Source organism: Heptranchias perlo, chromosome 26, assembly GCF_035084215.1.
Source record: "Heptranchias perlo isolate sHepPer1 chromosome 26, sHepPer1.hap1, whole genome shotgun sequence".
Lineage (NCBI taxonomy): Eukaryota > Metazoa > Chordata > Chondrichthyes > Hexanchiformes > Hexanchidae > Heptranchias > Heptranchias perlo.
Genome location: NC_090350.1, coordinates 32177721 through 32200578, shown reverse-complemented (window position 1 = coordinate 32200578; position 22858 = coordinate 32177721).

Sequence of the window (22858 nt, the reverse complement as noted above, 5' to 3'; positions counted from 1 at the left end):
TTCGAGAGATGTTTTTCCCTTGTACTTTTGGAGGTACAGGCACTCTGCTCAGAAAATGTCAGCTTGGCTCCTGTGATAACAAGTCAGAAAGTTGTTCAGCCCCACACCAGGACAGCAGCAGATAATCTTGGCTGATACTGCAGTGAAATGCATTCGAAGAAGAGCAGGGCTGTTCTCGCCGGTGTCCTGGCCACATTTATCCCTCAACCAACATTGCTAAAAAAAACCCACATTATCTGGTCATTATCACATTGCTGTTTGTGGGACTTTGCTGTGCGCAATTTTGGCTGCCGCCTTTCCTACGTTACAACAGTGACCACTATTCAAAAGTACTTCATTGGCTGTAAGGTGTTTTGGACGTCCTGAGGTCATAAAAGGTGCTAAATAAATGTAAGCCTGTCTTTCTTTTTGAAATACTGAGGAAGTAATGCATTGTCAGAAGTGCTATCCTTCAGGTGAGATATTAAATCTCGGCCCCTTTGCTGGCATCAGATGGATAATAAATATCTCATAAAACACCTCTGTTGCTCAAAAGCAGCACATAAGATATTTTGTCTATAGTTAAAATTATATATGTGCTTTTTGAAGAAGAGCAGAGAGTTCCCCAAGTGTTGTGGCCAACCTTCCTTACACAACCATCTTTCAATTAATTGCTGTTTGTGGGCTCTTGCTGTGTGCAAAATGGTTTGCATGTTAATTTGCAGAACTGCACTTCAAAGGTAATTCATTGTGAAGCATTTTGAGATGTTTCTGGAGGATGTAACGAGGAGCTATATAAATGCAAGCATTGCTTTAAGTAAATGGCCATATCTGGTAGCACAAATCACCACAGGCTGCCATTTGCCTGTCTGCGATGGTTTTTTGCTTCGCTGGCCAAATGGATCCTTCCCAGACATTAGGGAAGGCCGGCAGCCAGAATATTAAAGCCGCAGTTGTGATTTTTAAGCAATTGTGCGTACACAATTGTTTTTGTGTTGCTGGCCACTACTTTGGAATCAGCATTACAAGTTAAACAGAGCAAATGAGGGACTCAGCATATCAGAGATCCACTTCTGATAGCAGTTCTGCAATCTAACCCAGTTATATGCATGAGAAAGAGTTACTGTTTGGAATGAGAAGACCATCAGAACTGTTTGAGTAGCAGTGAAATCCTTGCCTTTTCTGAGATGCACAGATATTGTCTGTGATACTTTTGAGATTTAAATGTCCATTTTACAATTGTAGGCGATCACTTGGAGGCAGTTGGTCAGGACGGAGAGTTTAATCGTGGCTCCCTCACATGATTATAGAATTACAAAGTTTGAGCCAAGCGGTGCAATAGAATGTAAGGGGAATTAAGGGTCAGCATTCAAAAACCTCAGGTGACTCCTTCCAATGTGATGTGTTAAACTTCTTATAATCCAGTGACCATTTAAAAAAAAATGTTGTAGAATTTATTTTCCCAGCTCCCCGCTGAACTGCTCAGCTCAATCAGCCTGCCAACGTGACAACCAGCCCGCGGAGAAAAACAAAACAATGTCCTATGGTTTGATCCTGCACACACTGGAACAGAGTCTACAAGTAACTAGGCAACAAACCGCATGCCTGCTACCATGGAGGCTGTGTGTTTCTTTTGTTGAGACTGTTGATTCAAACACAGGTCCTGCTATTTGAGGCCTGTGTCTTTGCACCAGAAAGTAATGTGCGTCTTACTGGTCAGGAGTGCTTAAATGAGTTTCTTATATGAGTAAAACAAAGAGACACACAGCAAAATCTATTCTGTTTCTGTTTGGCAGTGTTTCCTGTCTGGATCTTGACATTGCTGCACAAGCTTGCTGAATGAACTCATACATTCTCTCCTGCCTTCAACTCTGTGTGACTTTGTAATTCTTTGTTGTGGTGCAAAAAAAGATTGTTTTAAAGTGTTAATATACCCTTTAGTGTTATAGATACTGTGCTCAGTAGCAACACTTGCAGAACATTCTCGTTGTATGTAGTGCAAAACTGAATTTTTACACTTAAGAAATCTATGTTCGGAGATAAGATTGGCTCTGCTGATCACTCAGCTGGCTAAGACTTTGAGCAGTTGAATCATTCAGACCAGGCAAGTCTCAGATTTGAGCAGTGGTCCTTGGTGAGATAGTCCATCTCAGCCAGGGTGCGGTTCAAGTGCTACAACTGGCCTTAGCATCCCTGGGTTAGGGGTGGAAAATTGACTAGGGTTCTCACTCCTGACGGCGAGTCAGTGATTCTTTCTGGAAGTACATATGTTGACATCTGGTGAGGACAGGATGGGCCTTGGTTATCCGCTCCATCACCAAGACCACCTACTTCCACCTCCGTAACATTTCCCGTCTCCGCTCCTGCCTCAGCTCATCTGCTGCTGAAACCCTCATCCATGCATTTGTTACCTCTAGACTCGACTAGTCCAATGATCTCCTGGCCGGCCTCCCATCTTCCACTCTCCATAAACTTGAGCTCATCCAAAACGCTGCTGCCCGTATCCTAACTCGCACCATCTCGTTCTCCCATCACCCCTGTGCTCACTGACCTACACTGGCTCCTGGTCTGGGAACGCCTCGATTTTAAAATTCTCATCATTGTTTTCAAATCCCTCCATGGCCTCGCCCCTCCCTATCTCTGTGAACTCCTCCAGCCCTACAACCCTTCAAGATCTCTGCGCACCTCCAATTCAGGCCTCTTGCGCATCCCCGATTTTAATCGCTCCACCATTAGCGGCTGTGCCTTCAACTGGCTAGGCCCGAAGCTCTGGAATTCCCTCCCTAAACCTCTCCGCCTCTCTACGTCTCTCTCCTCCTTTAAAATGCTCCTTAAAACCTACCGCTTTGACCACTGTCCTAATATCTCCTTATGTGGCTCAGTGTCAAATTTTGTTTGATAACATTCCTGTGAAGCATCTTGGGATGTTTTACTACGTTAAAGGCGCTATATAAATGCAGGTTGCTGTTGTTAGTTATGATGCCTCTCATAGTGAACAGCTTGCTGACTCTCACTCTCTCAGGTGGATGTATAATGAAGTCTGCCCCCTTGAGTAAGGGCCTGTGGAATCAGACCCCAGTGAGGAGCCATTGACTTCGGAAGAGGAGGAGAGGGAAGAAAATTGGCAGAATAAAGAGGAAGAAAAAAAAAATTAAAAATATAACTTCTGGTCAATTTCTCTCTGAGATTTTATGGAAAATCAATAAACTGTTGAGTGCACAGAAAATTGCCCTGCAAACATAGCAAACACAGTACATTTTGTTCTTCAGAACACAACACAATGAGGTTTTCCATTTTGCTTAAATTAGGCTGAAGGATAAAAGCCAATAGGAAAAAAACCTGTTTTAAAATCTGATATCTAGCATTCAGAAAAGTCACGTAGCTCCTTAGGCACAGTACAGAGCTAAAGTAAATGAAAGTGAGAAGAGTGTTTTGAGAGCAAACCAGAAGCTATTGTTTGTCTGTCAAATCACTTTTACATTATGGCTCGGTGCTGTCCATGGCATAGTGGAGCAACAATGTAACAATCTCCCTGCACTGCTTTCCTGCATGTATGCTTGAAGTCTGCTGCCAGTCTCCTGCAGTGCCATTGGAGGCTGCGTAGCTGTGCAAAGGTTGTGGTTCCACGGCAGATTGGGAAACCCATGAGAAAAGTGGGTCACTGCTGATGGAACAAAATAGGCCTGGTAAGTTACACTTGAGAGTGCCCTCAACAGTGCAAGATTGTGTGCCACTAGTCACTATTAAGTGCCTCGATATGCATTGTGTCCAACACTTGAATGAAGCAGTACATTATATAAATAATATTTTTGAGTATGTTGAGTATATTGAATAAATTATTTCTCATCAATTTTGTCCAATTTTTTCACTGCTCCTTCCTGGGTTTTGGTAAGCCAGGGATTGTGTGTCTCGTAACCTTGTCTAAATCATTACTCCTCTTGCATAGGTTTTCACAGCGAAAGTTGGCAGATCGTTCTAGCAAAAGGGGCGTGGTAGCAAAGTCCAACCCTTTCCTTTCTTGATGTACACACATGTATACTTCCAGCTGAAGAGCAATCAGTAGTGGGAATCTTGGCCAGCATTGTTCCCCCTAGCAACCGCTAGGGCACTGAAGTCAATAAGTGTGCCCACCCACTGTCCCAGCGGAGATCAGCTAACTTCACAAAATTTTATACTGATTAACAAGTATCAGGTTCTTTTTCTTTTTTGTTTCTGAGTTTCTCCCCTTATGCCATCCCAAATATTAGCCTTCCTATAATTCAATGGCCAATGGGAAGCAATGGGAAGCAATGTAGAACGGCAGAGCCTGACCAGTAAAAAAGCAGCATTGGACACCAGTGGTTCAATCAACAGCACATCAGGTAGAGCAGATCGTGATAGGAATGTAGGGGCAGGCGATAAAACTGAGTAACCGTGCACTAATTGAAAATAGAACATTGCCAAAGCAAGTACCATTGAAAAATGGCTCAGCAAGTTTATTCAGTGAATAGCTGAACCACACAGGCCTGGAAGATCCAAGTTTAATCCTTGATTAATGTTTAGTTGGCAGAACTGAGCTGAGATGCTGGTGGGGGAGCGGGGTGGTTATAACTGGCATTATCACTCCTGGGTTAGAGAGATTCCCACTCCTGATTGTTGTCCAATGACCCCTGCTAGAAATGCACTTGTGGATCTGCTGACACTTACTGTCAAAACTCAGACATGAATAATGGTCATTCTAGTGAGGTGAATTGAGGCCAATCGGCCCCCTTGGAAGGAGTCAACGTTTTCAAGACAAGAGGGGAGGCAAGAAGAAAAATTAAAACTGAGCATGCCAGGGGTGATTTGGTGGAGCAGTATGTTGCAGTACTGACCCACAACACCTTGGAGAGGTGGGATGTAGATTCAAGTCTGTGACTTTAAGTCATTATGGGGAGGCTATTATATATCTTTTTTTAGCTTTCAACTCTCCTTTCTGGAAGGTGTTTGACTTGTGCTGGGGGTCCAGTTCTACAGCCACCTAAACATGTATGAACACCATGGCTTAGATTCTCTTTATGCTGATGACCCAGATTCAAGTCACCTCAGGCTTTTTTTCTCTTCCTGTAGACACCGATAATTAGTTGTGCAGGTGCCAGCAGCCTTCCAGCACCTCATCAAGCGGCAGTTCAGACAGGCCAGTCAATGGTGGAGGGATCGTGGCTCAGTTGGATCCTATCTTCACCCAAAGTCCACACCAGGGCACTTTCCAACAACATTCATTGGATAGCAATCACAGGAGCCCTGGCTGATTTCCCCTTCACTAGCCCAGGCATGCTGAGGCCAGTTATATTTTTTTTATTATTTATTTCGGGATATGGGTGTCACTAGCAAAACCAGCATTTATTGCCCATCCCTAGTTGCCTATGAGAAGTGATGGTGAGACTTCTTCTTGAATCGCTGCAGTCCATGTGGTGAAGTTACTCCCACAATGCTGTTAGGTCGGGAGTTCCAGGATTTTGACCCAGTGACAATGAAGGAATGGCCGATATATCTCCAAGTCAGGATGGTGTGTGGCTTGGAAGGGGAACTTGGAGGTGGTGCCGTTCCCATGCACCTGCTGCCCTTGTCCTTCTAGGTGGTGGAGGTTGCAGGTTTGGGAGGTACTGTTGAAGTGCTGTCCCATCACCTCGACTGAGACTAGCAAATTTAACACAGACCAACGTTTGAAAGTAAGCTTTATTTTAAAGGAGCAGTTACACCGTTTGTTTTACATCGGCGGTGAAGGGTTTTTTTTAGTGTCGGATGATGAGCAGTGTAATTACAATTCAAATTTGCTGAATGTAACTGGTACTGGTGCAAGCCCAAATTCCAAAATTAATGTTAAATATAGTTCAACAGAAAGCTTGAGTTCTTTATAAAATAATAGAAATGTGCTATTTCTAATATAGTTGGAGGCTAGTGTTAGAACTCTGTGTCTATTTAATGCATGCAGAGAGCCCTGCTTTTCCTTATTAAAGAATGATGTGAGCAGACAAAATAGCTCCACATCATCTACTTGGATATGGCACCAGTGTAATACTGGCACCAATAGTAGAACTGTACCATTAGGGAGATGATTTCTGCAGTGTGCTGTGTGTAATGACATTGTAAACCCTTTTATAAGGAACACGTTTACAATTTCACTACACAAAGCACACAGAAGAAATCTTCCCTCAAAATAGATTTTTTTCTGCTGACCTCCCTTGTTTGTGATGTATTCAAAGTATATGAAACAGAATGCAAATTTTTTATTAGGAAGTAAGAATCTGAAAAATCCCCCTAACACTGGAAGGATGAACCCTGAAGGTTTTCTTCATCAAGCATGAAAATGCAATAAGATTTGGCAGAGGTGCAGTTTCCTGGAACAGTTTGCCAAGAGACAGGGGTAAAGTGAAGAGTTTCCTTCCCAGACCTAGATATTGGCTTCTAATGTAAAAGCTTGCATGCTTAGTTTGCACTCAATGATTCAGTGTATCTAGAAAAAAAAAGCAATTAAAAAAAAAATAATCCCATCTAACCATCCGCTTAATGCAATTGGTATTTAAAATTCAGTAAATGCTTTGTTTGATGGCTCAGTGATTTGATTCAGTGAGTAGCTGATGCATATAGACCAGGAAGGTCCAGATTTGATCCTTGGTCTGTGATGAGGAACTGATCTCAGCTGGGCTGGCAGTCGGGTACTAAAATCGGAATAAGTGCCCTGGATTATGGAGTGTTGTCTTGTGTGCAGAGATTGGGTGTGGACAGGATTGGCCTTGATTACGAGGCAACCTTATGATTGACTATCCAGTCAACACCCAGGGGGTGATTTTAATCTAACTCACCGGGCGGGTAACTCATGGGATCGGGTGGAATGCTGATTTTACATCCCACCCAATGTTACTCTCCACCGACTTCAATGGAGAGTGACCAACGTCCATAGAACTATAGCCCAGCAAAAAAAAAATCAGAAGAGGAGGGAACAGCTGAAAATTGGCGAGAGAAAAATAAAATTCAGAAACAAATAATATTAATAAAGCCTATCTTGAGGAGTATTGAGAAGTATTCCATTGTGAGAAATGAAAACTTGCCAGATATTAGTGTGAAATGCTAACACCTCATGAACACTGTAGTTATGAATGTGCTATGATGGTCTTTAGTTCAAATAAATGAAACCTGGAGCTCATTACCACTGGTGGTCTAGCCAGTGAATGTTAACAGGCAATTTTACCACAGTGGTATCACAGACAACCCACATCCTTTTCTCATGTGACTTTCTCACATGAGCACCTTCCTGCAGGAGCATTAGACAGCAGCCAGAAGTGGAAATCAGGGCTGGTTTTTCACCTGTAACCCAAGGGTGTCGAGCCAAATCATCCACCCCTATCATCACCATGGCAGCTGAGGTTTTCTTTTTATTCCAGTGAAGCCTAATAGTCTTCAAATTAATTCTGGAACTGTGTCTAGATAAAGATATCAGCATTCTTACTCACCTTCAAACTTGTTTTACATAAATTGCACTGGTTTATTCAATAAATTATGTTAACTATAAAATAATTGAAATCAGCATAAAATATCAGCCAAAGATTATCTTTAAATAAAGAAGTTGCTGGGCCCTATGACTGACTAACCCCTCGCTTAAAGAGGAATTAAGTCACCCTAATGACCCAGGCAGGAGATGTACAACCCAAAGTGGTATTCAGCCATATAGCTGAGGACATTCCCAGGTTTGATTCTTGATTGGAAAGCATTAACTCATCTTAATTAGAGCAATGATGGGGGCACAAGAGTTAGGCTTAGTGTTACTGGGTTAGAGAACAGAAGGTTTCTGTTCCTGATCCTATCCAGTCACCAATGTTGGAAAGTACGCATCTATTGACCCTCACTTTAGTGACCACATAAACAATGATCACCTGGGTGAGATACCGAAAGGCTGATACCTATGAAACTTTGTGTCAGCAAGAGCCACCACCTTCTGAAGAAAGGTAGTAAAACTTCTGTTATTTTTTGATTATCCCAATCTGGGGTACTGTTGTTGTTGACTATTAAAGGAGTACCGTCTTTGAGAAAAAGAGTTTGACTAATTTTACTATACGTGCTCTTACAGTGCTTCTGTAGTTTGGATTGCGGATCTACGATTCTACCATTGGGTTAAGGGAGCCAGTTTTAGTAATGCAGAGAGGAGGAGCCAGCACATGGATGCTGCTCTCCTGCAATCTGAACTACAGAAGGAGCAATTTTTAAAAACCCTTTTATTTGGGGAGGAATAGAGCCAGTAGAGCTGTGCAGCGTAAGTGATACAGTGCTATATAGAATCATAGAATGGTTACAGCACAGAAGGAGGCCATTTGGCCCATCGAGCCTGTGCTGGCTCTTTGTAAGAGCAATCCAGTTAGTCCCATTCCCCCACTCTTTTCCCATAACCCTCCAAATATTTATCCAATTCCTTTTTGAAAGCAATGATTGAATCTGCTTCCTCCACCCTTTCAGGCAGCGCATTCCAGGTTATAACTACTCGCTGCGTAAAAAAGTTTTTCCTCATTTTGCCTTTGAGTCTTTTGCCAGTCACCTTAAATCTGTATCTTCTGGTTCTTGACCCTTGTACCAATGGGAACAGTTTCTCTTTTATTTACTTTATCTAAACCCGTCATGATTTTGAACACTTCTATTAAATCTCCCTTTAACCTTCTCTGCTCTAAGGAGAACAACCCCAGCTTCTCCAGTCTATCCACATAACTGAGAACGAGAAGAGGCAATATAAACTAAATGGTATAATTCTAAAGGGGGTGCAGGAACAGAGAGGCCTGAGGGTATATCCTCATCCATGGAACCATTCTAGTAAATCTTTTCTGCACCCTCTCTAAGGACTTCACATCCTTCCTAAAGTGCGGTGCCCAGAATTGGACACAATACTCCAGTTGTGGCCGTATTAGTGTTTTATAAAGTTTCAACATCGCTCTCTTGCTTTTGTACTCTATGCCTCTATTTATAAAGCCCACGATCTTGTATGTTTTTTTAACCACTTTCTCAACCGGTCCTGCCACCTTCAATGACCTGTGCACATATACCCCTAGGTCTCTCTGTTCCTGCACTTCCTTTAGAATTGTACCATTTAGTTTATATTGCCTCTCCTCGTTCTTCCTGCCAAAATGTATCACTTCACACTTCTCTGCGTTACATTTCATCTGCTACGTGTCCGCCCATTCCACCAGCCTGTCTATGCTCTCTTGAAGTCTATTACTATCCTCCTCACTGTTTACTACACTTCCAAGTTTTGCATCATCTGCAAATTTTAAAATTGAGCCCTGTACACCCAAGCCCAAGTCATTAATATATATCAAAACATAAATCAAAATATTAAAGTAATTTTTGTCATTACATCCTTCAGGTAAAAAGGTTTGGCCAGCCCTGTTCACTGGAGCTGATGTTCCTTTTATGCATCTTTCCACACTTGGCAATTGCCTTTTTTTGACTTTCAAACATTCCAGCTAATGATCCAGTGGGCAGTGAAATTATCAATTAAACCTCCATAGAATAATGAGCTGTGTGCATCTAATCCAGAAATACACTGATGGGATATATTTATTATTGCTCATTAAACAACATTAGAACACTATAAGCATCACTGATTCTCCGATAGATTAAAATGTTATTTGGTGTTTTGACCAAATGGTATGAAGTGTATCAAATGGAATGTGCTGATGCATCCGTTAAACTTTGAGGAGACAAAACTAAAAGGTATGAAAATTGATTCTGTAGGTTAGCTAATGGCTGCTAACTATGGCAAAAAATGCTTTCAATTATTGTGAAGCAACATTATCATAATTAAGTTTTTATAGGGCACACTTTTCTTAGTTGAGTTGAGCAGCTGGAACTCGAGAGACAATATCTGTGAAAACAAGGCTTACTCTAGTCCGTATTATCTCTTTACAAATAAACCTTTGATAAATTTACATAATAATGCTCCCGAAGACAGTTGGAGCCCAAGCACATGTGGAAGGGTTTTGTGCAAAGTTTTTATTCTGCACGTGTGGTCTCTGGAGCCACAGTACAGCATCCTTGGAATGACAAAGCTGTTTGAATTCACTTCTGCATGCATGTCCTGTCCAGACATCACTTCAACAGGCACATAAATGAAAGGGGGAGGGGGAGGGGAGGGCGGAAAGGGGGGATTGTGCACAGACTAAATCTTTCATTGCGAATATATATTCCTTGCTTATAATGTGTTTTGACAGGCTCAAAATATGATGCTTTTGAATGCCTTATGTTGTCCTCCCATCAGACTTGATGTCTGGGACACCCTGAACAAGCTTGGGATATTTCCAAAATATATTACTTGCACTATGAGGGCATCACTGGGGGGTCATGGAAGCCAACATGATGACACTGTTGCTCAGCAATGACTTCATTATACTATGGTCTGTTTCTTACTTCGGCATAAGAAAATGGATGACACAAGGCCTTTCATAGATTTTGCAACAACAATGATTCATTCTGTTGTATTGGAGATGATTTTCAGAGCTAGTGAATGGGGACATGCTGAGTATGCCTCCTGTTAAAGCCTGCAAAGTCTTAAGAGGCCTTTGCCCACTGATTCCTCACAAGATTTAAAAGAAAAATCCAAGGCAGATAAGTCTCTGGTTTGATCCCGAGTCTGTGCTGAGTTAGTTGATCTCAGCTAGGGTGTCCGTAAGCGCACTACAATTGGCCTCAGCGCTCATGGGTTACCTGGAGGGGAGAAATCGGCCAAGATTCCTGATGCCGATCATTATCTGGCAACATCTGCTGGAACTGCACATATGTGGATGTTCAGTGAGGCGATGACTTCCATGGTTGAATAACTGTTAATGGCCACTTGGGTGAGGTACTGAAGGATGACCAGCATCTGTGGAGCCATATACCTCAGCAAGGATTCATTACCTTCAGAAGGTGAGGGAAGAAAATTGGCAAGGAAATTTAAGAAAATAGATGTCATAAGGCCTTTCATAGATTTTGCAGCAACAATGATTTGTTCCATTGTGTTAAAGATCACTTGCAGAGATAGTCAATGGGGTCATGCTGAGTGTGCATCTTGTTAAAGCCTAAAAGCCTCAAGGGGCCTTTCTCCAATGATTCTTCACAAGATTAAAGTATAATAGACCAGGAAGATCTCAGCTTCGGTCTCCACTCTGTGCTGAATTAGCTGGGGTAGTACTAAGGAGATACAGTTCCCATGAATGCCTCAGAATGAGGAAGGGAAATAATTAACTGGGATTATCATTCCTCAGTGCATTCTAGTCAACCTCACTGAAAAGTAGGTGTGTGGACTTCAAGTAAGAGGAGTAGGGTAAGGCCAGCAGTGATAGCTCTCATAGTTGAATAGACTGTTGATACCCACAGACTAAGTTCACACCTGAAGAATGGCCACATGGGCAAATGTCAATCCCTCATGAAAATGAATCATTGGAGGGGGGAAAAGAGGTAAGTAAGAAAAAAATCTTTCTTTTAGCCAGTCCTGATTCTCTTAATATTAATATATCTCCCCCCTCCCTGACATGCAAGTCTAATCTAGGCTGACATCTACAGCAGTACTGAGGGAGGGTTACATTGTTGGTGGTGCCATCCTTTTGATTAGGCATTCATGTAAGTGATAATTATCACTATTTGAAGAAGAGGAGGGTGCTCTTCTTGTGTCCTGACCAATATTCGTTCCTCATGTCAACACCACACAAAAAAAAACAGGTTACTTGTCTTATTCTTGTTTGTGCAATCTTGCTATGTGCAAAATGGCTGGAGCATTTTTCTGCATAATAACAGTCATTGCACTTCAAAAGTGATTTACTGTGTATGAAGTTCTTTGATGTGCATCAGGGAAATATGATGAGGCGCTATATAAATGGAAGTGTTTTACTGTGTCTCTTGCTGATATTTGTCAGCTGATTTTTCGGTATGGTAAATGTGCTATTCTTGCACTATTGACTGCACTTTGAAATATAAATAGATTGACTACTTTGTTCTGGAGAGATCCATTAAATTGCTGCCAGATTTGGCATCTCCTGTCCTAACTGGAATATGGGGGTCAATAGTTCCAGGAGGCTTGTATAGTTTCACTCTCCTGAAACTGATGCAGCAATGTGAGTATTTTAGGCCATTTTGATGCATCATACAATTATCATTGCTGTTTGTGAAACCTTGCTTTGTGCAAATTGGCTGCCACGTTTCCTACATTACAACAGCGATTACATTTCAAAAGTACTTCACTGGTTGTAAAGCACTTTGAGATGTCCTGAGATGTGTAAGGCACTATATAAATGCAAGTCTTTTTTTCTTTTTCTCCTTGTCTTTTTCTTTTTTCTTTCGCGATTCTTTCTTTCCTTCTTTCTTTCTTTCGCGATTCTTTTCCCCCAAATCCTATGTTCCTTTTAAATCATATATGATGTGGGGATGCCGGTGATGGACTGGGGTGGACAAATGTAAGGAGTCGCACAACACCAGGTTATAGTCCAACAGCTTTATTTGAAATCACAAGCTTTCGGAGTTTTGCTCCTTCATCAGGTGAAGTGAAGAGATGCATATAGGCACAGCATATATAGTCAGAGAACAATGCCTGGTGATTACAGATAATTTTTCTAACTGCTCTTTATCACACCTCGGCAGAGAGATAATCACAGCAATCAAAGGAGTGAATGGTGTTCAAACAGGTTAGTCAGGGAAACATTACATCCAAGAATACTGAGGTGAGGTCACAAGGGGTCAAATGTAGCAGATGCTGGGGTTTGTATTGAAAACAGATAACTTTTTTTTGCTGGAAATCGCAGCAGGTACGGCCGCATCTGTGTATGGAGAACAAGCCAACTACGACTTGAGTCTGGATGACTCTACATCAGGTGGGGTTACATGTAGCGTGACATGAACCCAAGATCCCGGTTGAGGCCGTCCTCATGGGTGTGGAACTTGGTTATCAATTTCTGCTCGACGATTTTGCGTTGTCGTGTGTCTCGAAGGCCGCCTTGGAGAACGCTTACCCGAAGATCGGAGCCTCATAAATCATATAGGAGTGGCAGCTGTCCATTGTAGCAAGACACTGGCTATTAGCACCTGGAGTACTTCAGAGGGAAGGATGTATGAATTGATGCCTTAGTGAGTAGGGAAGTGCCTCAGGAAATGTAGCCAGGGCTGCAGTTGTCAGTTTAAGCTTATAAAGCCCATAAACAATGAATCAGCAAAGAACTGTGAAACAGTTAGGTCACTGATATGGAACCTTTAAACTGTCTCCACCTCTCTGCCAGGAGGATTGTTGGGATATCAGTACTGTACAGTGTGGCCTGCCATTGACACATGACTCCGCAAAACCAAGAACAGAACACCATGTATGTTGCTGTATTTAAATAATACCCTTGACAGTATCCCTTTGTGTTAGCCAGTGCAGGATTTATTTATTTCAAAACTGTCACAGATGCGGTACATTCGATACAACATATCCTTCAATAGGTTTCATTCTTTACTTCCCCATTCAAAAGAAAATACTGCAGATTTTTAACACGTCGCTTATCTTTGCTGTAGTAAGGAATATGGAACACTAACGACTGATTATTTAAAAAAAATCAGCTTGTCTGGTATTTGTCAGATCTCTCTGCCATTACGTTTTTATCAAATGTAGAAATAATGATCAATTTTCTTTTTTTTTCTGAAAACATTTTGCAGCTCTGATACTTTAAACCTAAATCTCCCATGTTCTCTATTTCTTTGCTTGCATGCAAGAAAATGATGCTTGTAAAAGCAAGGTTTTCCTTAATGAAAAGGGGCAACTTGGTATGAGGTGGGTGGGAAAGCACTGTGATGTGAGGATTACATGGCACAATACGAGACTTAAGAGTAATTTACAAGATGTCTAACCTCACGGGGAAGACCCAATGTTAATTTAGAATGCCCTGTGGCGTTGTGGTTCCAAACTGAAAGATCTGCTATAGTTTTAGTTTCAAATTGAATTACAAGTAGTAAGATTGGCCTGTGAAGAACCCTGGTAAATAGTAACAGTTATGATGCTGTTGCTGAATGCCAAAGCCATTCTGTTTTCTTTACCCATATATGGACCCAAAAGTCACCAGAGGTAGCGCGGAACGGACAACAATGCATTGGCAGCCTGTTTTACACCCTATCTGATTTGTCTTTATCAAAAGAAAATCAGGCGGGGTTTAAGTGGTCTGACAATGCGTTATCACCCATTTTGTGCTACTGCTGAAGACCAATTTCACCCCCAATATCACTACTGATAGCAAGCTGGGCTATTCCAATGTCAACAACCAGTGCCCCTCTTAACTAACCAATGGGACAACATAAGTTCACCGTGGTGTCAGCCGTGGCTCAGTGGTAGCCCTTTTTGCCTCTGAGTCAGATGGTTGTGGGTTCATAATCCCACGCCAGGGACTTGAGCATGTAATCCAGGCTGACACTCCAGTTCAGTACTGAGAGTGCTGCACTGTCGGCGGTGCAGTCTTTCAGATGAGACGTTAAACCGAGGCCCCGTCTGCCCTCTCGGGTGGACATAAAAGATCCCACGGCACTATTTTGAAGAAGACCAGGGGTGTTCTCCTGGTGTCCTGGCCAATATTTATCCCTCCACCAACGTCACTTAAAAAAAAACAGATTATCTGGTCGTCATCACATTGCTGTTTGTGGGATCTTGCTGTGCGCAAATTGGCTGCTGCGTTTCTTGCATTACAAAAGTGACCACATTTCAAAAGTACTTCATTGGTTGTAAAGTGCTTTGGGATGTCCTGAGGTCGTGAAAGGCACTATATAAATACAAGTCTTTCTTTTTTTTATCCCTTTGTTCACCATCATTTCTGCTAAGTTACTCATGCCCCACACCATTTTACAGGTGTGCATGCACAATTATGCAAATAAAATTACAATAAATACAAAAATGCTGTAGACCTTTATTAACTTTCAAAACAAAAAAATAACAAAGTTGAAATAAATAATGGTCATATTTATGCCAGAATTCTGTAGCATAGTTGCACTGTGATATCAGCTTACCCAGAATGCAATACACAAAGGAGAATCTCTGGCATTTTTCTATGGTGAAGAAGGCAACCGTACAAGATTGAAGTTCTGTGCAACACAAAGATCAGTGTCGTGGCAAAGGATTTTGTCTGTCACAAGATGACAAGATCACAAGATACTTTCATCTCCACAATTCTGTATGGAAGTTCATTCCAAGTGTCGATTACTCTTTTTGTGTGAAGAAGAACCTCCTGATATCAATCCTAAAGTTACTTTTTCCTAGATTGAAACTGTGTTTCCTTGTATCACTCCCAGTTTAAAGTAGTATTCTGGATTAACCGTTTCCACACAATTTACTATCTTATATACTTAGGTATTTAGCCTTTTTCATGACCTCAGGACGTCCCAAAGCACTTTACAGCCAATGAAGTACTTTTGCAGTGTAGTCACTCGTAATGTAGGGAAACACATCAGTCAATTTGTGCACAGCAAGGTCCCACAAACAGGAATGAGATAAAAGACCAGATAATCTGTTTTAATGTTGGTTGAAAGATAAATATTGGCCAGGACACCTGGGAGAGTTCCCCTGCTCTTCTTTGATATAGTTTAATAATTTATGTCCACCTGAGAAAGCAGACGGGGCCTCGGTTTAACGTCTCATCCCAAAGACGACACCGCCGATAGTGCATCTTTCCCTCAGTACTACACTGGAATCACCAGGGAAGGAGTTCTGAAAAAAATATTTGAACTAAAAGCTGACAAGGTCCCCAGGTCCTGACGGACTTCATCCTAGGGTCTTAAAAGAAGTGGCTGCAGAGATAGTAGATGCAATGGTATTAATTTTCCAAAATTCCCTAGATTCTGGAAGGGTCCCATCAGATTGGAAAATAGTGAATGTAACTCCTCTATTCAAGAAAGGAGGGAGACAGAAAGCAGGAAACTACAGGCCAGTTAGCTTAACATCTGTCATAGGGAAAGTGCTAGAATCTATTATTAAGGAGGTTATAGCAGGGCACTTAGAAAATCTCAATGCAATCAGGCAGAGTCAACACGGCTTTGTGAAAGGGAAATCGTGTTTGACTAATTTATTAGAGTTCTTTGAGGAAGTAACAAGCAACGTGGATAAAGGGGATCCTGTGGATGTGGTGCACTTGGATTTCCAGAAGGCTTTTGACAAGGTGCCACATCAAAGGCTACTACACAAAATAAGAGCTCATGGTGTAGGGGGTAACATATTAGCATGGATTGGTTAGCTAACAGGAAACAGAGAGTAGGCATAAATGGGTCATTTTCAGGTTGGCAAGATCTAACAAGTAGAGTGCCACATGGATCAGTGCTTAGACCCCGAACTATTTACAATCTATATCAATGACTTGGATGAAGGGACTGAATGTATGGTTGCTAAATTTGCTGATGACACAAAGTAGGTAGGAAAGTAAGTTGTAAAGAGGACATAAGGAGTCTGCAAAGGGATATTGATAAGTTAAGTGAGTGGGCAAAAATTTGGCAGATGGAGTATAATGTGGGAAAATATGCACTTGTCCACTTTGGCAGGAGGAATAGAAAAGCAGTATATTATTTAAATGGAGAGAGATTACAGAACTCTGAGGTACAGACGGATCTGGGTGTCCTAGTACATGAATCACAAAAAGTTAGTATGCAGGTACAGCAAGTGATGAGGAAGGCAAATGGAATGTTGTCATTTATTGCAAGGGGAATGGAATATAAAAGTAGAGATGTTTTGTTACAGTTGTATAGGGCATTGGTGAGACCACATCTAGAATACTGTGTGCTGTTTTGGTCTCCTTATTTAAGAAAGGACATAATTGCTTTAGAGGCGATTCAGAGAAGGTTCACTCGGCTGATTCTTGGGATGAGGGGGTTATCTTATGAGGAAAGGTTGGATAAGTTGGGTCTGTATACATTGGAGTTTAGAAGAATGAGAGGTGATTTTATTGAAACATATAAGATCCTGAGGGGACTTGAAGGGGTAGATGCTGAGAGGATGTTTCCCTTGTTGGGAGAGACTAGAACTAAGGGCTTCGGTTTAAAAATAAGGGGTCTCCCATTTAAGATGGAGATGAGGAGAAATTTTTTCTCTGAGGGTCGTGAGTCTGTGGAACTCCCTTTCCTAGCGAGCGACGGAGGCAGGGTCATTGAATATTTTTAAGGCTGAGTTAGATAGATTCCTGATTAACAAGGGAGTCAAAGATGATAGTAGGTAGATAGGAAAGTAGGATTGAGGTCACAATAAGATCAGCCATGATCTTATCAAATGGCAGAGCACGCTCGAGGGGCCGAACGGCCTGCTCCTGCTCTTAATTCATATGTTCGGATGTCAGCCTTGATTATGCACCCACATCTCTGAAATGGGGCTCATACCCACGACCTTCTGGCACAGAGGTGAGAGTGCTACCACTGAGCCAGGGCTGACAGTTAATAAGATCACCGCATAGATGTCGTCTTTTCATGTTGTGAGTCAATTGTTGAATTACATTTTTAGTATGGTGGAATTCCTTATCCGAGGCAACATATGTAATATATACATCATTCATGTCTGCTTTAACCATACAAACTGGTATACAAGTGACAATTATATATAAGTAAGAATCTATTTTACGAGCATGGTATAAAACATGAGTGTGCAAAGTTACACTGGTACACTTATTCCTCAATATTCAGTGAATTTAAAAATAACAATCATATTGTGACTGTTATGATAGTTTTGTCACTGATTCTGGAAAACAAAATATTGGATAGTCTGCTTATTAAGCTTATCTTCTATAATGGCTGGTGGAGCAAAGTTTTATGAGGGCATGTTATGTAATTTCTTGCAGCAACAATGATATTGTTATGCAATGAAAAAACATGTTTCAATGATAATTGCATATGTGGTCATGCAAGAGTGACAGTTTCTTGCACAACACTGCCATTTGTATGCTTTTTGTTATATCTTCACATTAGGGACTTGCTAGTATTTGCATAATGCAGTGTAGACATCCAAAAACATGGGTACTATTATGTTCTCTTACTATCCATGTAAATAAAGACTTCATCTGAGATCTCTGCCATACGTTGGGGGTAATTTTGACTTTGAGCGATAGCGTAAAGCAGGCGTTATTGAATCAGCTGCCCGCTGTACATCTCTTCCCGATTTTCATTTCCATTGCGGTCCCATTTGAAGCCAATGGAAATTAAAATCGGGAGAGATGCATAACTGGCGGCTGATTTGATATCTCCCAAAGTCAAAATTACCCCCATTTTAAAAAAAAATCTATTTCCCCATTACTGCTGAACTCATTGTTCCCTTGTTGGAGTAAAGTACCACTGGCAGTACTGGGTCTCTAAAACTTCACGTCCAAGTGTCCATTATTCACGTGGGAGACTTGGTAGTGTGTGTTGACGGGATTTTTGACTGCAACCGAGATCAGTCCTGTTCTCACCTGATAACCGCATGTACTTCCAGCTGGAGCCACTGGATAGCCATCAGGAATAGGAACCCTCGGACAGTTTTCCCCCTCCTTAATCTGGGGTTGATGAAGCTAATTCTCGTGCCCCCAAGGTTTGCCTCAGCTGCGATCAGATAACTCAGTACAGACCAGGGATCAAACCTGACACCTTCCCGTTCTCTATGGGTTACATATTGACCGGATAAACCTGCTGCGCCTTAAGGGGAGACCCGCTATGTACCTTCAAGACCAGGGTAGTATGTTTTTGCAGCGATACTAGAAACATGCAGCAAAGTAATCACAGCTTATGGAAGAAAATCCCGGCCTGCCAAACTTGTAACTGCCTGTAAATCTTTTTAACTTTCAATTAGTTGTGTTCAACATGTTGAAGCAATTATTATTCAAGTGTTTCTGTTTCTAAAAAAAAGTTTTAATACTCCTATCCTTTAAATATTTGTTGTCTTGACAGTTTTCTTTCTTTCAAAATTTTTTGATAGATCTACCAATCAGTAAAAGACCATTTGGAGTCTATAAAACTCCAGAGTTTAAGGCTGATCTAATATTTAAAGCATATGCTTAAATTATTGAAAACTCCTTTAGCCTGAGATGTTGCATCTCAAAGCTCTTTTCAATAGCCAGCCCTTTTCAATGACCAGACTTCCCCTTTTAGAAAATCTGAGGCTTACAGCTGGCTGAGAAAACAGAGCTGAGACACATTCTTTGTTTGCGAGGAGCCTGGACACTATCCTCCCATCACCCAGCACAGCCTCTCCAGAACAGATGGTAAATGTTTCAGGAGGACATGCCAGATACCTTGGATCCCCAAGCTGCTAGAAATAGGACTGATGGGGGGTGGGGCTAGCGATCCATGCTCGTTGGTTCTTTGCTCAGTTCATTTGCAGATGAGCTACTGTATAAAATTACTGCTGCATCAATCTCATTTGAATCGTAGTTAGTACCAAATGTCAACATCCTGCTCTAAAAATATCTATTATGCATACGATACTGATTATGCTGCCTTTTACTGTTTGATATTCGTTCACCCTCTTCACAAGTAGGGGCCAGAGCCAACTCTAGTCTTGTCACCTTACTGTTTTTTTTTCACAGGCCCAGCTGGGTAAAATTGGTCGTGGTTGACAGTTTTATTTGGCAATACAGTGGCTGTTTCTTTAATATTCATTGTTGCAATCTTCAATCTACAGTTTTAGAAATGACTAGCCACTGTATTGCCAAATTAAACTGTCAAATGGTGACAATTTAAAAAAAACTGGCTGGGCTGGTGAAAACAGCCAAGTGACAAATCTAAAGGGGCTATTCCAGGATCAGGGTGAGAGAATATCAGTTCGAACAATCTCACTGTTCCTGGCCCGTTCAATTTTGTCTTGGCTTGAATGTTGTAATAAACACAGTACTAGAAATATTTGTAGATCATTTCCAAGCACCTGTTTGATGAATACATTTTTCAGTTTCCTTCTGTTTCAATTTTTAAAAAATTAGTATTTAAAAAAATTACATTTCATAATGTTAACTGTTGCTCCCATAAATAGGTAAGATTGACAAACCCGTTTTTATTAAATGAATGTCAATGGCACCATAACTCATGACCAACAAAGTTACAGATCATCCGCAGTTGTTTAAAGTGCTATCACAGTTTAATGAGTATGATTTAGTTTATACAAAGAGGATGCACAATGGTGCCCTGGTTTAGTCAGAAAGAGGTCATAATTTAAAAGTAATGAAATAGTAAGTTATGAATTTCTTCCACGTTGCTGAAATAAAATAGATATTTCATTTTTTAAACAAATAATAAGATATATATTTAAAGAGTGATAACCACCGTAACATGTTTTGCATGTCACTTAGCCATGTTTATATCCCCCTCCCACCCAGTGACTGCCCACTGTAATACTGAGCCACACAGACAAGAAAGATCCAAATTCTGATCCCTAGTCTCTGATATTAGCCGGGATAGTTAGATCATAGGATGATGAAATGCAGGAAAAGACCACCTGATCTATCAGGCCTGTGCTATCTTGGCAAGGCGTAACCTCTGGACACCATCACCTCCAATCCCCTCTCCCCCCATCCCATGCACACACACAGCCACTCAATCTTCTGAGAGAAGCAAAAACCCAGAAGAAAAACAGGCCAACTTAGGAAAAATCTCTGGGAAGTTCCTCTCCGACCTTCAAAGACAACTGAGTAACACTCCAGCTGACCATGGTAACTGGATGACGCAACCCCCAATGACCCATCTACTACATGTACAAAGGCTTATCACTCTCAGGAACTCATCCAGCTGCCTTTTCAATACTTGCAGCGAATCCGCATGCAATGTTTATGCCGGCAACTCATTCCAAAGGTTGACGACTCTGCAAAAAGAAGCACCTCTTAACATCTAACCTAGTTCTATGCTTTTGTAAGTTATACCTGCGTCTCCTGGTCCTCTCTGACTGGCTGAAATAACCTATTCACTTGCACCTAATTTAAACCTTTCATTATTTTACAATCATATCTTCTCAAAGTTTACTCTTAAGTAAAGTAAAAAGCCCCGTCTCTTGTTAGTTTGTTCTGATAACTGAGGGACCTTATATGAAGTATCAATCTAGTGACCCTTCTCTGAGCCTTTTCCAGGTCCCCACCATATGAGGCGACCAAATCTAGACACAGGAGCACTCCCACCTTCGGGAAATGAAAAATCAGCCAGGTCTCTGCTCCTGATCACTATCCAGTGATTCATGATAAAATGTTTGTGTACACAGTGTTTGATGAGGACAGGATCCAGTAGATGGAAGAATGGTCACTCCAGTGAGGTACTGGACTTGAGCTCATTCGAAACTCTACTGCCCATATCCTAGTTCACACAAAGTACCATTCACCCATCACTACTGTGCCCGCTAACCTATATTGGCTCCAGGTCGGGCAATGCCTCAGTTTTAAAAATTCTCATCCTTGTTTTTAAACCTGTCCACGGCCTCGCCTCTCCCTATCTCTGTAACCTCCTCCAGCCCTACAACCCTCCGAGATCTCGGCGCTCCTCCAATTCTGGCCTCATGCGCATCCTGATTTTCATCGCTCCACCATTGGTGGCCGTGCCTTCAGCTGCCTAGGCCCTAAGCTTGGGAATTCCCTCCCTAAAGCTCTCTGCCTCTCCTCCTCCTTTAAAACGCTCCTTAAAACCTACCTCTTTGACCAAGGTTTTGGTCACCAGTCCTAATATCTCCTTATGTGGCTTGGTGTCAAATTTTGTTTGATAATGCTCCCGCGAAGCCCCTTGGGACATTTTACTAAGTTAAAGGTGTTATATAAACGCAAGTTGTTGCTGTTGTTGGAGGGCAGCTGGCACTGATCGAACCGTGTCCTGGCGAAAGCTGGCACCTTCAGGAGAAGGGAGAAACTCACGACAAAGGGATTAAAAAGGACATGGAGGAACCACCATAACCCATTTGGCACGTGATGTTGCATTGCCAATATTGGCTACTGCCACAAAAAATTTATTTTGGTTTTATAAAATCAAAGACAAAAATAGTAATATAACATTTTGTGCAACTTTAGCACCTATGACACTGCAAATCTGTCACCATGCCAAAAGCTGGTATTATACGAACCTGGCCAAATCCTCCTCCTCCAACATATCTTTTAGTAGTGATATAGTATTGTATCTTCAAGTCTTTATGATTTGTTTAGTTTTAATGAGGGTTACTTGTGACAGTTGCTTTAAAGCTCCTTGTTTTGTCACATCCTAGCCTCTCTCCAGATATGACCGGCTGCCATCTTGAAAAGTTTGGCACTGCCAAAGAAGTACCACAATGAGCAGAGGGAAGTCCTGCCCCCAAATGCTGCTTTTTTTTCGTGAGTGAACAATGAAGATGGTACAAATATTTTTTTACAATGTCAAAATATTCAGAATATGTTTTCAAGTTTGGCATTGATGGGGTATAGAGAAAGAGCAGGGGAGTGAGTCGATTTGGATAGCTCTTACAAAGAGCTAGCACAAGCACGGTGGAATGAATGGCCTCCTTTTGTGCTGTATGATTCTATGATTTGATCTGCATATGGAAAGAAAGTCTAGTTTTGCCATTATATTTCCATATAACTGGTTAAAGGGAGACATTACTGCGTTGAAGCATCCAAATAGGGTAACTTTACAATAGTGTTGAAAGAAGTACTTCCAATACTCATACTGACATGCTGTTGATAAATGTTATTCCATATTGAAGTGTGATAACATCTTGAATCTGACAGGATTTGTCAAAGCAGCTGTTGTATGAAGCTCGTTCATGAGCAATTTATTTTTAAGTCAATTATATTTATTTATCTTCGCAACTTTCTACCTTCCTCACTTCAAGGCACCGGCTCTGGTTGGGATATTGTACATCCCTCTGGTAACTTTCCCAAATGGCCATACTATATTTGTGAGCCTAGGCAGTGGATTTTAGCAGGTGATTGGGAGGCATCACAGCTGA